At 46.3% G+C, this 13448-nt stretch overlaps 1 protein-coding gene across 2 annotated transcripts in view; it reads right to left on the bottom strand.

Annotated features, from left to right (window-relative positions):
- Window positions 1-13448, bottom strand: part of CHST13 (carbohydrate (chondroitin 4) sulfotransferase 13) — a 55282-nt gene that overhangs the window by 33049 nt on the left and 8785 nt on the right. For both annotated transcript variants that reach the window (XM_009329921.1, XM_009329922.1), the window contains one exon: window positions 1816-1948. The gene's annotated coding sequence lies outside the window, so the exon portion shown is untranslated. The remainder of the gene's footprint in view (window positions 1-1815; window positions 1949-13448) is intronic.

Here is a 13448-nt window from a genome sequence, read left to right as displayed (position 1 = left end):
GGCGGGGCCGGGGGGCCGCGGGGCCGGAGGGGGTTTCCTCGCCCGGTGCTGTGTCCGCTCCCTGCCGGCGCTCGGGAGCGCGCACTTCCCTACCGAACTCCCGTGATGGCTTTAAAACTCCTCGCAGGGGAAGAGAGAGTTACTGGTGTGCTGGCAGGGCTCGGGAGTTTCCTGATGACTTCCCTCAGCACGTTCAGCACTTCGTAAGCATCACAAAGTTTTGTGGCCTTAAAATACACCTCCTCTTTTTTTTTTTTTTTTTTTTCTGACCTGCTGGCCCCGCAGACTTTAACTGAAAGCAATAATGCTTCTGACTAATTTTAACTCAAGCAATAAAGCTATATAAAAGGAGGACATAATTTTCTGCTAATCTCTGCATGTTTTTGGAAAGCAAGAGCGCAAAGCTCTCTTACCATGTCCTCTAACCTCCAGGCTCTGTAATTGCAGGCAAAACAAGCTCTGAGCTTCTGTTGCCCCAGTTTTGCAATTGCAGTAATGCTGTTGACCCACCTCTGTAAAACACTCAAGATCTACTCAAAGGCCACTTGCCAAATTAGAAAGTCAGGCTGAGAGCTGGATTCCCACTGACAACAGTCAATCACTGCTTCTCTCTTCATCCCCAAAATACTTAGCTTTAAGAAAAAGAGGACAGCTCAAGGAGGAGCCACTGAGAATGACAAAGAAAGCCTGTGTGTGTGCACGTTGGGCTTCATTGTGCCCTCATTTAGGGCACAGTAAACCAGGAGAAGGAATTCATTGCAGTGAAGGAAGCTGGAATGAAATAAGCACTTGAGCGGTGCCTTGCAGGCCAAGCTGAGCTATGACCATGGAATTAGACAGCTCTTTAAAGTCCCTGTTGGATGGTCTAGAGAGGGCCAATAGAAATGAGACCACAGCTGAGACCCTAATATACTTACACCTCCTTGCAAGGACACACCAGTATCTGCAGTAACCAGTTGGAAAGATAACCTCAGCTCCTGAGCCCTGTGCCTGTCAGATGTGTGCAGGGAGGGACTGTAACCCCTGCCGCCAGGGCGTGAGACAGACAGTGCTAGGGGAGAGTTGATGGCTGCTGGCTGGGAATGGCTCTGCGGAGGCAGGTTGTGCTTCGTTGCAAGTGGTGCAGGAATTTTGCCCCCCTTGGCGAGCGTGCAAAGAGCTGGGATCTGCCTTACATGCAAAGATGGGCTGAGAGACTCCGGGGACAAAGGGACTGGCTGAGTCCAGGTGGGGAGGAGGGACTGGTGTGTGTGAATACATTTTGATACCTGCTTACAGGCACTACCCTTGTAATGGGGATGCGCTACAAAGTGAGACCTCCCTTTATTTTTGTTTCTGAAGAGGCTTCCAACAACCTCCGAGGGGAATAAAGACATGGGGGTTTTGTCAGCATTAGAGGAGACCAGAGCAGTTCTCTGGGTGTCCACTACAGCAAAAGGGACGTCTGGCACTGCTGTCCTTCAACCTCTCAAGGGAACAGAGTGAGGTTCAGAGACTGAAGGCATATCCAGCCTGTGCAGTGGGAGCCCCCCTCCAGTAGCTTTTCAGGAGCTGGAGGGTGCACTCAGACAGTAGGTGAGTTTTTCACTATTTGCATCTCCCAGTACTGAAACACCAGAAAATCTGGACCAAGGCTCTCAGAGGAGCTAAGGAAAATAATAATCCCTTTAACCCAACTTCCCTGGGTTCAGTTAACTTACCTGGGTGCAGAAGAAGAAATAAAAACAGTGCCAAGTGGCCAAACTTCACCCATAGTTGGGTATTCCTTTAAAAGAAAATACAATAAAACATCCCAGTTGAAACTCAGACACTGACCTGTTAAGTCCTGCTGATTGCTGTCTGTATTTCATACCCAGAGGGCAGGGCTGGGGCCATCTGTGATCACATCAGATATGCAAGGCTGGTCTTCCAACAGTCTGAGGTGAACGTGTTGTTCAGATCTGCAGGGCTAGATGAGGTAAGGGGAAGCACGCCATGAAGATTTTATAGGAATCCTACTTGGACTCAGCTGCAAATATGATCAGCTCCAATGCTAAAACACCCTTTTTAGAAGAACAAACACATTTTCAAGGGGGAAGAGGTACATTATGGCAAGAGCTGTTGGGTGGCAATGACACTAGCTGCTGAGAGGTCAGGGCTTTGCTGTTGCCTATTTCTGTGTGTCTGAGAAACCTCCCCGGTCCCACATGCTGATGACTCGTACCGTCCCCCTTCCCCTGCAGCCCCACCATACAGAAAAGAAAGAGCAACCCCAGCCCCTAAGGCAGACAACGGTGGCTGGTGCTTACCTGAGGAGAGAGGTCACCACAGAAGCGTAGAAGGGCAGAGGATTAAGCGCAAGCTCTCAGACTCCCAAATTATTATCCCAAGCCTACTTCTAAGGGAATCATCAGATTCAGTCTACATGGGAGAAGCCCTCTCTCTCCCTCCTAAAGCCCCACTGGTGACTGGAGAATAACTGAGGCATGAAGTGCACGTGAAAATACAACTACTTAGCAGCACATGTGAAATGAGCGTGGCAGTTTTCTGTGGGTGAGCACTGAGCCTGGCTTTCTTAATCTGCCGCTTTGCCAGGTTAATCTGAAGACTTGAGAAATGAGTATTTGCTAGAGACTGGCAATGGCTCCTTCCCTGCCAGGCTGCGTACTCCCCGTGGAAGGGCCACCCTGCTTCCTGCCTGCACGGTGCCTCCCACCGTGGGGTTCAGACCATGGCTGGAGCTATTTATGACTATAAAGGCAATATTGATCACTGAGAATAATGGTCAAAAGGTACTAAGGACACGGCGTGGGGGAAAATTATTTGTTATTGCCGAGGCCTGGAACTGCATCTGACTTGTAGGTGAAGAGGGAGTGCTTTTTGCCTGCAGGAAGATGCTGTGCCTCTGGTGCAGTGCATGCTTGATTCCCTCCCTGCTCATTAGCAGTGCTCGTTACTGTCTTCTCAGCAGGTTTCTCACAAATGCCTTGCTGTTTCCCAGGACCTTGGTGCCACTGAGTGAGATTAAGCCCAAGCTTTGGTCTGATGACCATGTTGAATAGAAATTAAACATCAGCTAGTTTCAGATGGAAGCTGAGGAATCTGTTGAACTCCTCCCCAAGTCCTGGTTTTCCAGCTACTGTGAAAAGGAGCCTTTCTAGGGGATCTTTTGCTTTTGCACCCAGTTATTTAATTCTGGAGCCTGAATACCACGGGAAGAGTTTACCCTGGCTTCATGCTGGTGAGACCTCCATCTGCTGGTGGCCAGGCACCAGTGCATGCTGTGTTTGCTGCCAGAGTCCCCAGATTTCACCAAGCTAGCAAAGGCTTGGGCAGATATGTAGGGAATTACACTGATGCAGTACAGGCTTTCTTCAGAAACCAACATCTGGGGAGCTACTCACAGAAATGACTGTGGGTATTCTCCTCTCTGTTTTCTAAGCACTGCATTAGACATCACCCTGCCTCCAGGATGCCTACGAGCCCCAATGTGTCCTGATACTCAATGCTTTGTTTCAAATTTTATGGCATCACTGTAATGTGTCAGCTGAGAGGGACCCTGCAAAGCCACAGCTCATCCCCTTCTTGAGCAGATGTAGGTGCAGTTTGTTCTGAAAGTTTCCCAGAGATGGACACCCCGTGATTTTGCCAAGCAATCCCTTCCAGCTCTACAAACCCTCGAAAGGTTTTCCTACCACCTTATCTGAACCATCCTTGTCATAACTGGGACTCAATACATTTTGTCCTGAAAGACAAGCAGGGCACCTGGTTCTGCCACATTTTTGTATTAACCAGGGAAGGTCAATTCTGCTAATATCACCAAGCTGGAATACTTGTTTTCTCAAGCAGTGTATGGATTTTCCACCATCTCCTGTAGTCCTTTTCACCTGCAGAATGTGGATTTGCAAGTATTATTTAATCAAAACACTAGTGTTTATGCCCACTTCGCACAGATTTACGACAGCTGTAGTTCAAAGCAGCGGAGAATCACGCTGGGGTGAACTTTTTACCATTAAGTGCTGGAGCAAATGTTTGCAGGCTCAGTATATAAGAGAAACAGGTTGGATAAAAGGTCGAATTTACATTAAATACCTCTGGAGAAGTAACTGGAGAATTAAAAGTATATCTAATAAAACAAGACGCTTGGTGCATCTTTTAAATCTATGGCCAGATTTTGCCACTTGTTCATACAAAGTAGCACTGATGCCTTGAGAAATCTCCTCGGTCTCAGGGGGACAGGGCAGGGAGTAAGCAGCCAATCCCAAAGACACTCCACACCCTGGGGAATCCCACTGATTTGGTGGGTATGACAGCATACGTTGCCTAAAATTAAGCAGGTTTATACGCCTTGTCAGAAAAAAAGTACTAAGGGTTAGGACAGTGCAAAGAGCATCTGGTCCTGAGTAGTTAATATTGTAACCTGGCAAATTCCATAGCTTGCTGACCTTTCTGTTCCCAAACAAAATGCTAATCACTTCCCACAGATCCTTTTGCAATTATCTCCTGCGAAATCTCCCTAGAGACCAAGAAACTAAAAACCGGGCTCTCGCTTCTCATCATGAAATGCTAGCCTCTGTCAAAATAGATTTCAAGAAATCATTCATTTAACTTTCTTGCTGCTACAATTAAAAAAGAAAAAGGAAAAAAAAAAGAAAAAAAAGGAAAAAAAAAGCAGCAGCTGTTTTCTATTAAAAGCACCAGTGGTGATGGGAGCAAACCAAATTACAGCCTCTGAGGACTACTCCCTGCCTGCAACGCTTGCATCTACTGGAAATGCTGTTGGTATGATGGAAACTTCCATCAACCATTTTATTCAGTGGTGGCAACTAGGGACCGTGTTTGCCTTTTGTACCAGGCATTTATACTTCATTAGTTTATATACTGTTACCAGCTGGGAGCTTGTTCTCTGCCGATGTCTGATTTAGAGGCGTGCGTGAGGAAGGGATGTGATTTACAGACACACACTGGAAAGCCAGTTGCCCTGGATCTTAGTGCAGCATTGGGAACGCCAGTTACTTCCGCCAGCAAGAGCAGCAAACCTGTCAAGCTTCCCACTAGGAGCGCGAGACTCCTGCGGTTGGTGTTTGCTTCGTGCTCTGCTGTTTCTTGCACATTCACAGCAGAAAGCCGCAGCCTCTCTCCCTGCTGCCCAAAGCACTGGCCGCAACTGGTCAGCTCTATCTGCCGTCCCTGTAACAGCTACATGCAGGGTTATACAAAGAGAAGGGCATGCTGTAGTGTTGCTGCACAGCTGAGGCGGGAGCCAGCTAATGACCTTTCTGCTCAAAGGAACCCTGTAAAGCCCCGGAGCAAGCTACCGCTACGGTCCTGCCCATCATATGTCAGTGCACAGTGGACGACTCAATACATCGCTTCTCCTGCATTGCAAGGAAACACAATTCAGAGGGAGGAGATGGAGAGAAGTAGTTTTTCTGTTGTGCCACAGAGATCTCCTGCAAGCAAGGCTTTGCACAGAACAGGGCCTCGTATACTCAGTGCTCTTTTTTACAGTCTGGTTATGGTGGCTGGGAAAGAGGAGTCTGAGCATTTCAAGGACAAATAGGTCTTGCAAGAAAACCATGTGTTTCAAGTTTCGCTCTGGAGGTGGGAATTTCTCCCTCCCATTCCTTAACGTTGCCTCCTCCAAGGAAGAACTGTATCTGCAGCATCATGAGGGCTCTGAAGGGAAGGGTAAAAACTACTGAGGCAGGGCCCACAGGGTTTTACCTGGCTCACAAATACCTAACTCAGAGCAGGTACATTGCCAGACTTCTCATAGGACCCGAATTACCTTCTCTTGCAGGTTTCTTAGGATTAGTGGCCACTGAATATTCACTAGTAAAAATTTGCTCTGTCTCATTCTTATCTTGTGATGCAAATCACAAATAACACCAAATGCTGTTGTGGGGAAAAAGAAATACAAATATTCCTATAGTTATATACCCAAATCTCTCAGGGCAGGATGGGCTCTCAAGGGCCCAAGCCTGTAATTTTTTGAACAGACAGAAAAGCCTGACTGCAGCCTGTGCCTTGCTGCATCACCTCACAGTGCGGCACAGCAATATTTAAGTCCCTGGGGGATTACGAGCACTGCCCTACTGCCTGAGTTTGGGATTAAAAACAGGTCATGGCCAGCCCCAAAGAGAGCAAGCCCTTGTCATGATGGCCAGATCCACACCAGGACCGGGACATCCTCTCTGGGGATGTGGTGCTTCCCCTGGTGGAAATGGCTGGGCTCAGACTGGTGAACAGAAATGCCACATGCATGCTAGCGTGTTTTGACTGGGTAGTCTGGTGGCACTAGTGCTGGAGAGCATCCATGTAAACAATAGCCAGGCAGCCTGCCTCTGGGAGCTGCTGTTAGCTTCTAGGAAAGCAGAGCATGCACACAGATCTCTCTGTTTCGAGTATTGTAGCATCGCAAACAAGATACCCACGGTACTGAAGCCAAGTAACAGGCAGTGGAGGGACTGCCAGCTTTTGTTACACCGATGAACGTCTAAAACCAGTAAAAGCCACATGAGCACACCACCAAGCTCCCTTTCACTGCACTCATCAGTGTAACATCGCGATGCCTCCCAGCTATGCATCAGGAGAAGTGGCTGACATCTGTCCAAAGTTTGTTTCGAAACCCCTTCATGAAATATACACTCACTGTACACACTCTTTACTCTGTGGGGTGGTGGGAAGAGCTGTTTTCATGCACATGGACACAGAGACACCTATTTTGCAGGCATGCTATCAGGAGCACAGTTTGCATTTGGAGTGGAGGATGGGAGAGGCTTGTGACAGCCCTCCTCTCCTGTGGGGGGTTCCTGCCTTGGTCCCCAGGAAAGCCTTTTACCATTCAGAAATCCCTTGGGTGAGGCAGGCAAAGGCTAAGGAAGGGAAGAAGTTTATTTGGCATAGTGGCTAACTCTCAAATACTTTGCAAAGCATCAAGACCCAGTGAGTTGAGTTTTATTACCTGCTCCCCTGAAGCTCTTCTAGAACAGGAGAAACTAGCCTGCGTCTTGGTTTCCTACCATCTACAACTGGGGGGAACACAGTGGGGAGTCTGCGTTACCGCGTAACACCAAACCTCACAGTAATTTGTCGTGACCTTGCTAGGGTATTTGGGAGGCCAGTGCTTGCAGTCCTTGATCTGTTAAGCCTCTGTCTGCATTCAGGTCCTATTGGACCTCCCCAGCAGTGGCAGGTGAGGTGGGCACAAGACCTGCACCGCGTGCTGACCTTGCTACCATGGTTCCAGCATGTCAGAACAAGAAATTCTCTCCTTGGAGCCTGGGCACAGTTTGCATTCAAAAGATTCCGAAAACAGGGAAACAGGGGCTTGGAGGTGCCATCAGGAGATGTCTCCATATTTCAGGCCAGTTTGAGCACTGTACTCTTTAAACCATTTGGCTGAAACTGGTGATAACTAAGAGGGAGGGAGGGAGGGAGTGTTTGCCCACACAGGCACAGCGCCTTTGCTGATGCATTTGCAAGCCCAGAATTGTTAGTTTGAAGCCTGTAATGAAAAAGCCAGATCTTTGGCTGCTGTAAGCATTTGCTCAGAGACTGTATTCATTTTTATCCCAGCTGAGGGACCATGTCCAGGAAGTCTATACATACATTTGATGGAAAGAAATTTGTTAACAGCATGCTTTCATACCTTCACAAAAGGTATAAAACAGATTATTCTAGGCTGGGCTTTATTTGCTTGGAAGCATGTGACTCAATAGCACAGACGAGTCCGGTATCTTAGGAGCAGAGCAGGTAGCAAAGACTGCTCAGAAATTTCTGTGAAAAGTCCTGTTTCCTGGACTTCAACCTATTTACATTGGCTTGTTCATGACCAGAACCCCAGGACCAAATGATCTGGTCTTGTGATCTTCTATATCCCATCAGCCCACAGCCAAGGTATAGCACTAGAGAGAGACCCTAGTTTAAGTATCTCGTCTGGAAAGTCCCCTTTCTTAGCATAGCAGCAACAAGCACAAGATTGTCATCTGGAGTGTTTCATTCTCCAACTCCCTAGGTCTCATCAAAGGCAAATTTGTCCCTGAGAGTGGAGTGAGGGGGTGTACCATGGTGAGAAGTGCCCATGGCCGAACGAAGCAGCTCCTCAGCCTGGCAGGGCATTGCATGCTGGAGAGTGCTCTCTTCCCTGCAGCGTTCACTTTGCTGCTATTACGCACACATCCATCTGAAGTGGCTCCAAATACAAAGGGAAGGAAAAAAAACCCCAGCCTGTAAATAACAACATAAATTGCCATCAGTGGTCAGAGCAGTGCTGTAAAAGTCTCCTCAACCACAGAATGAGCATGCTGAGAAAGTTCCCTTTCTCCTTAAAACCTTGTTGTAGGCAGGGACAGAGGTCCCATATGTTCTTGTCCCTCTTGCATCAGGGAAGCTTGGGCAGGTCTGTCCCTTCTCCCTTCAGCACCCCATATCCTGACAGCATAACCAGACCATCCAGAAATACTGACATTGTTGAGACTCCCTACAATGAAGCAGCCTGGCCCTGGAGGAAGAGGAGAATTAAAGAAGATAATGAATGGAGCAGTGTTTTGAAAGAAACCGGTGTGACTTAGGTACTGCCTTCACTGACCACATTTAGATGAGTCTTTTGGTTCCTAAATCCCTTTAGTACTGCTGAAACATTCCCTCATGACTAAAACAGAGTTTCTTGTTTACTGAAGGGGTACGCTTAAAATAATCATCATCATCTAAATACCATTTGTGAGGCTGTACCCTGCATGTACTGCCACAAAGTCAAACCCAGGTTTGTTACTGCAATTTTAAACATACAGAATTAACTGCATATGCCCAGACATGACAGGGATGGTTAAATCCAATCTGAACAGCTTCTATGTCATGGAAACCCTGGCTGAAAAAGCATATAAATATTCTTTGTCCAGCAATTGTCCATGACTCTCTGTGTTTTCACTATTCTAGGAAGCCTGAGATACTATTTTTATTTAGACTAAAAATAATAAAGGCTTTTCTCCAATCCTCTGGGTGCCCTAATTGAATTATGTCTGCATTAATAAACCCCAGCACTGCTAAAATCAGACAGCCACCTACCCAGGACATCTAGGAGGCATATCTAGGAGGCATGGTGTCTGCCTCCTCCAGAAACTCTATCCAGAGGTGTCTTTTGCAAGAAGTTTAGTCCTGGAAAGTTACCAAATCAGCTTAGTATGGAGTGGAGAAAGCACATTCCAAGTCTCTGAGCCACCGCAGAGAAAGCCCAGCCAGCTGGCTCCTCTGTTTTATAAAGAAATCTTTCAAACAAGGACTTTGGTCCAGTGTTTGCACAGTCCATTGTAGACAGAAGGGGACAGGGCATTGGATTTGCAGCTGGAGCTCTTATTATTACCACCATTAATTCATGAGAAACAGCCCAAGTAGCCCTGCAGAATGCAGCCCAAACAACTTAGATCAAAGGTTTGCAGGTAATGCCTTAGCCTCTTCTTGCAGATATTAACCATGGAGTGATGATTCATGAGTTTCTGCATCACGTACTCCCAGAAGCATAAGCCTGTGAGTCCCAGCCTTAGTTTTCAAATGCTTTTAGAATCATAGAATCATTTAGGTTGGAAGAGACCTTTAAGATCATCAAGTCACTTGCAGCCCAGTGAGAATATGCCTCTCCACCCTACCACAGGTGACCCTGGAGAAGGTACCAGTATGACCTGCAAGGTGACCTCCCGTTTAAGCGCAGATAGTCTGGCTGGCTGAGTTACTGATGCTCTGCACTGCTCAGGGCATGGCCAGACTTCTCTCAGAGCTCTTGGCTTTTAATGTTAGCACTGCTGAAAATGTTAAAGAACAGTCTGACTGCTACCAAATCTATATATCGATGGCAGCTAGCTCCTGTACTTCTTAAGCAGTTGCTGTATTTCCAGCTGGTTGCAATGAGACGGGCTCTACCCTTTTCAGTGTTGCTAAAATAATCCACAGAAAGACCCACGAGCCTGACCTTCTCTGAAGTTTGCTTTCAGTGAGGCAGGGAGAGAAAAAGCTAATTCTTTTCTACAGATGTTCTCAGCAATACTGTGATTTCAGCAAAGCCAGAGAGAATTCAAATGCCTTTCTCAGCTGAGGAAGAAAGCACAGTCATATGCCTTCCCCAAACCTTCTTTCCAACAGTGCAGCCAGTGTCATTGAAAAAAAAATTAGAAAAAAATGAAGCAAATAGAAGGGTTTTTTTTTGGCTGTTATTCCTGCGGTTAAAGCTACAGCTACAGTAGCAGGTTACAGCAGAAACTGAATATGCTACTATGCAGAGGTTCAATTCAGTGAACTGGGCAGTCTTAAAAAGAAATTGGTTTTCAAACTTCAGAAATGAATTTAAACAAAACATGATTATCTCTTTCAATGGGGGCATGTTCAGAAAACACCAGCCGGACACAGTACAGGATAGCTCAGTCATCTGTTGCAATGTTTAAAACCTGAAGCTATGAGAACTGCACTGAAGCTTGCTCTGGTTTACTTCCATTTGGCATCCTGGAGCTAACAGAGTGGAGGAGCTTGAACAAAGTGCTTCAGTCAGCCTCTCTGTGGCTTATGCCCTGAAATGCCCCTGCCCAACAATTCAGTACTGCAGTCCTCCAGTCCTTCAGAGGGTTCGCCCAAACATGAGATGGGGGAGTAAAGCCACCCCCAGCCTCCTGGTTTTATCGAAGCAAGACTAGGAATACCTAATAACTAATGAGGAAATAAAAAAGTGCTGCTCAAATTGCAGGGATGGCAGAGAAGGACATGCTCTGAATTAAATATAAATCAGTACAATACTGCAACATGGCCATCATCCAAGCTTGCATGGTGTGTGGAGGCTGAGGCCCCCCGTTCAGAGCTCTCCTTTGCACCACAAAGCTGGTGAGATCCAGTGGCTGCTGCTGTGCATCAGCCTTGTGCCTAAGGGGGATAAAATCCCTCTGGGCTGAAAGCACCAAACCCATGTCACTTTTTAATGATGCCCACAGACCATGTGGAAAAGCTTCGTGCTGCTCAGCAAAGCAGCTGTAACTGAGCAGTAAGATAATCAATGAGAGGGAACCATGATTATCCATTATCTAGAAATAGGGCTGGCCCAGAATATAAACTCTGGCTCCATGCAAGGAAAAGATTAGGAATTGGGGAAAAAATGTAATAAAGCTGTGTTATTCTGACAGTTAATTCTCATCCACACTGCAGTGCAGTATATATGGCTTTACTGTCCTCTCCTATTCTGCTCTCTTAGCTATATTCCCTCTGGTAGTTGGTTTGTAGCCAGGCAAACTATTCCTGCAGAGCCCAACAGAGATTCATGGTGCTAAACCAGCCAAGCATGCAGTCAAGGTTAATGTTGGCTTTCCAGGACCTCCTCTCAAGATTTCCAAAGCTTGACAAAGTGGGCATGACTCCATGGATCTCGTGAGCCACTGTTTGACTACACAGGAATTTATAGCTATGTGGTCGCTACAGCTTTAGCTGAAGAAGGGATATATTTTACTAGTTAACCTTTTCCAATGAAATCTTAATTGGACTGTGCAGAAGCCAAGAAAAGAAAACCATTCTCAGCTGAAGGATCTAAAATGTATTCTGCAATCAGGCAGGACAAGTGCATGGTAGAGAGAAACCTAATCCTAAATCCCGACCTTTGTGACCAAGGCTAAGAATGGCAATGAATGACACAAAGCAAAATCTCCTCGTTTTGAACGCAGTGTCTCAAACACCTGTCCTGAGTTCAAAGAAGTCTGATCTGCCACTGCATGTTGACATTTGTGAATGTGACAGTGAAACTTAAAAAATTACTGTGAGAAGACTATCAAGGAAAAGATATCAATCAATAGCAACATGAAACCACTTCATGTGCTTCCTTAATGTGTTAAATAATGGCTGAATAAAGTAAGAATATGTAACAGCTGAGTGAAATATTAGACTGTACAGGAACACATGGCAGTGCTAAAAGTATCAGCTTTTCCTGCACAGAGAAGTGGTGGTATTTCTGTATGGACATAGCCAACAAATCTTTCCATCCACTCCAGCTTTTGAAACAATTAATCTCATGGAAACCAGAACGGGAAATCCTGCTGGGGAACCAAATGCTTTAAAAACAGTACTTTGTGAAAGAACCAACGGCAGTGAAAGCAAATGCACCTGACTTTCTGGGCTGCACTCAGAGAAAGCCCCCTTCAGTTGCAGTGACAGATGTGAATACCTCTGTTCTCCTGTATCAAGTCTTTCTTGCCAACTTTAAATCATATTAAGTGCAAAATAGGGGGGGAAATCTTTCCTTACCTAGCTTCAGAGATCTGTTTTTCTCCTTGTCCAAAAAGCCCTTCCACCTGCCTGCCCTCAAGAATTTTGGCTGCAAAATCAATCACCAATCTGAAGAAAACTGAAGGAACCCACTTAGCATTTCCCTGGAGATCAGTGTCCAAACCCTCTCCAGATGCAGAAGGTGCCATTTCTGACAGTACAGGAGTTGGTACCTGCACCTGAATTACCCCGGTTCCCAGGACCCCTACGCACAGCTGGGTAGAGGCAGGTGCCAGAACGGTACTCTGAGACAAGAATGAACCTGGCAGCCAGGGAAGATATTGAGAAAGAGGGAAAGGCAATGTCATCTCCCAGTTTTGGTGGCTAACTCCAGAGGGGTTGTAACAACTGGGGAATGTTCAAAATGTGATTATCCAGACTCCTACAATTAACTAAAATCAGCCCATTTGCCAACTTCAGGGAGGGCAAAAAGGTACATCTGACCACATGAGATGCTCTCCTACCACTATCCCCCAGTTCAGGAGCCAAGGACAGACTTGCAAGAATTCAGCCCTGCCACACAGAGAGGAAGGGGAAATGAGACCCCACGTGGATTTGGTGAAGAGAGGGAGAGAGGGGACAGCAGCGAGCTACTCGGCTTGCATGGTGGAAGAGAGGAGAGGAGCAGGGAAAGCAAGTTATCCAGGAAACAAACTGTAACAGGAGGCAACGAAATGGGCTGTGATTTTAACATTTGTTTCATACTGGCTCTCAGGACAGCCCTGCCTGACACCAGAAAGCACATCCAAGACATGACAAGTTTCAAGTCCAACACGTGTGGGTGGTAGAGTCTCTTTTACAAAAAGGAGAAAAACTTCTACCATAACCCAGTAAGTAGTAAGAACCACATTCAATAATACATCTCCTTAATATTGGTTGTAGAACAATTTTTGCTGAAATTTAAAGCAAATTAATCAGCATGAAGCAGACACTCTCTGGTTGGGAAGATTCAACCCAAATAGTTGCAATTTGGCAAAACTTTAAGCAGTTGAAATGAATTATTGTTGCTGGAAGTGCTAGTCTATTTTAACAATAGGTGGTGTACCTGCATCACTTACCATATGCACAAAATCTAATATTGCGATGACAAAGACAGAAATGAAGGCTGATACTGTTAATCGCTAACACCTAAAGCATTATAAGGAAGTCAGGGAAAGCAGCTTTTTCCTTGGAGTCGA

Source organism: Pygoscelis adeliae, unplaced genomic scaffold (assembly GCF_000699105.1).
Source record: "Pygoscelis adeliae isolate BGI_AS28 unplaced genomic scaffold, ASM69910v1 Scaffold208, whole genome shotgun sequence".
Taxonomy (NCBI): Eukaryota; Metazoa; Chordata; class Aves; order Sphenisciformes; family Spheniscidae; genus Pygoscelis; species Pygoscelis adeliae.
This window is presented reverse-complemented; position numbering and strand designations above follow the sequence as displayed.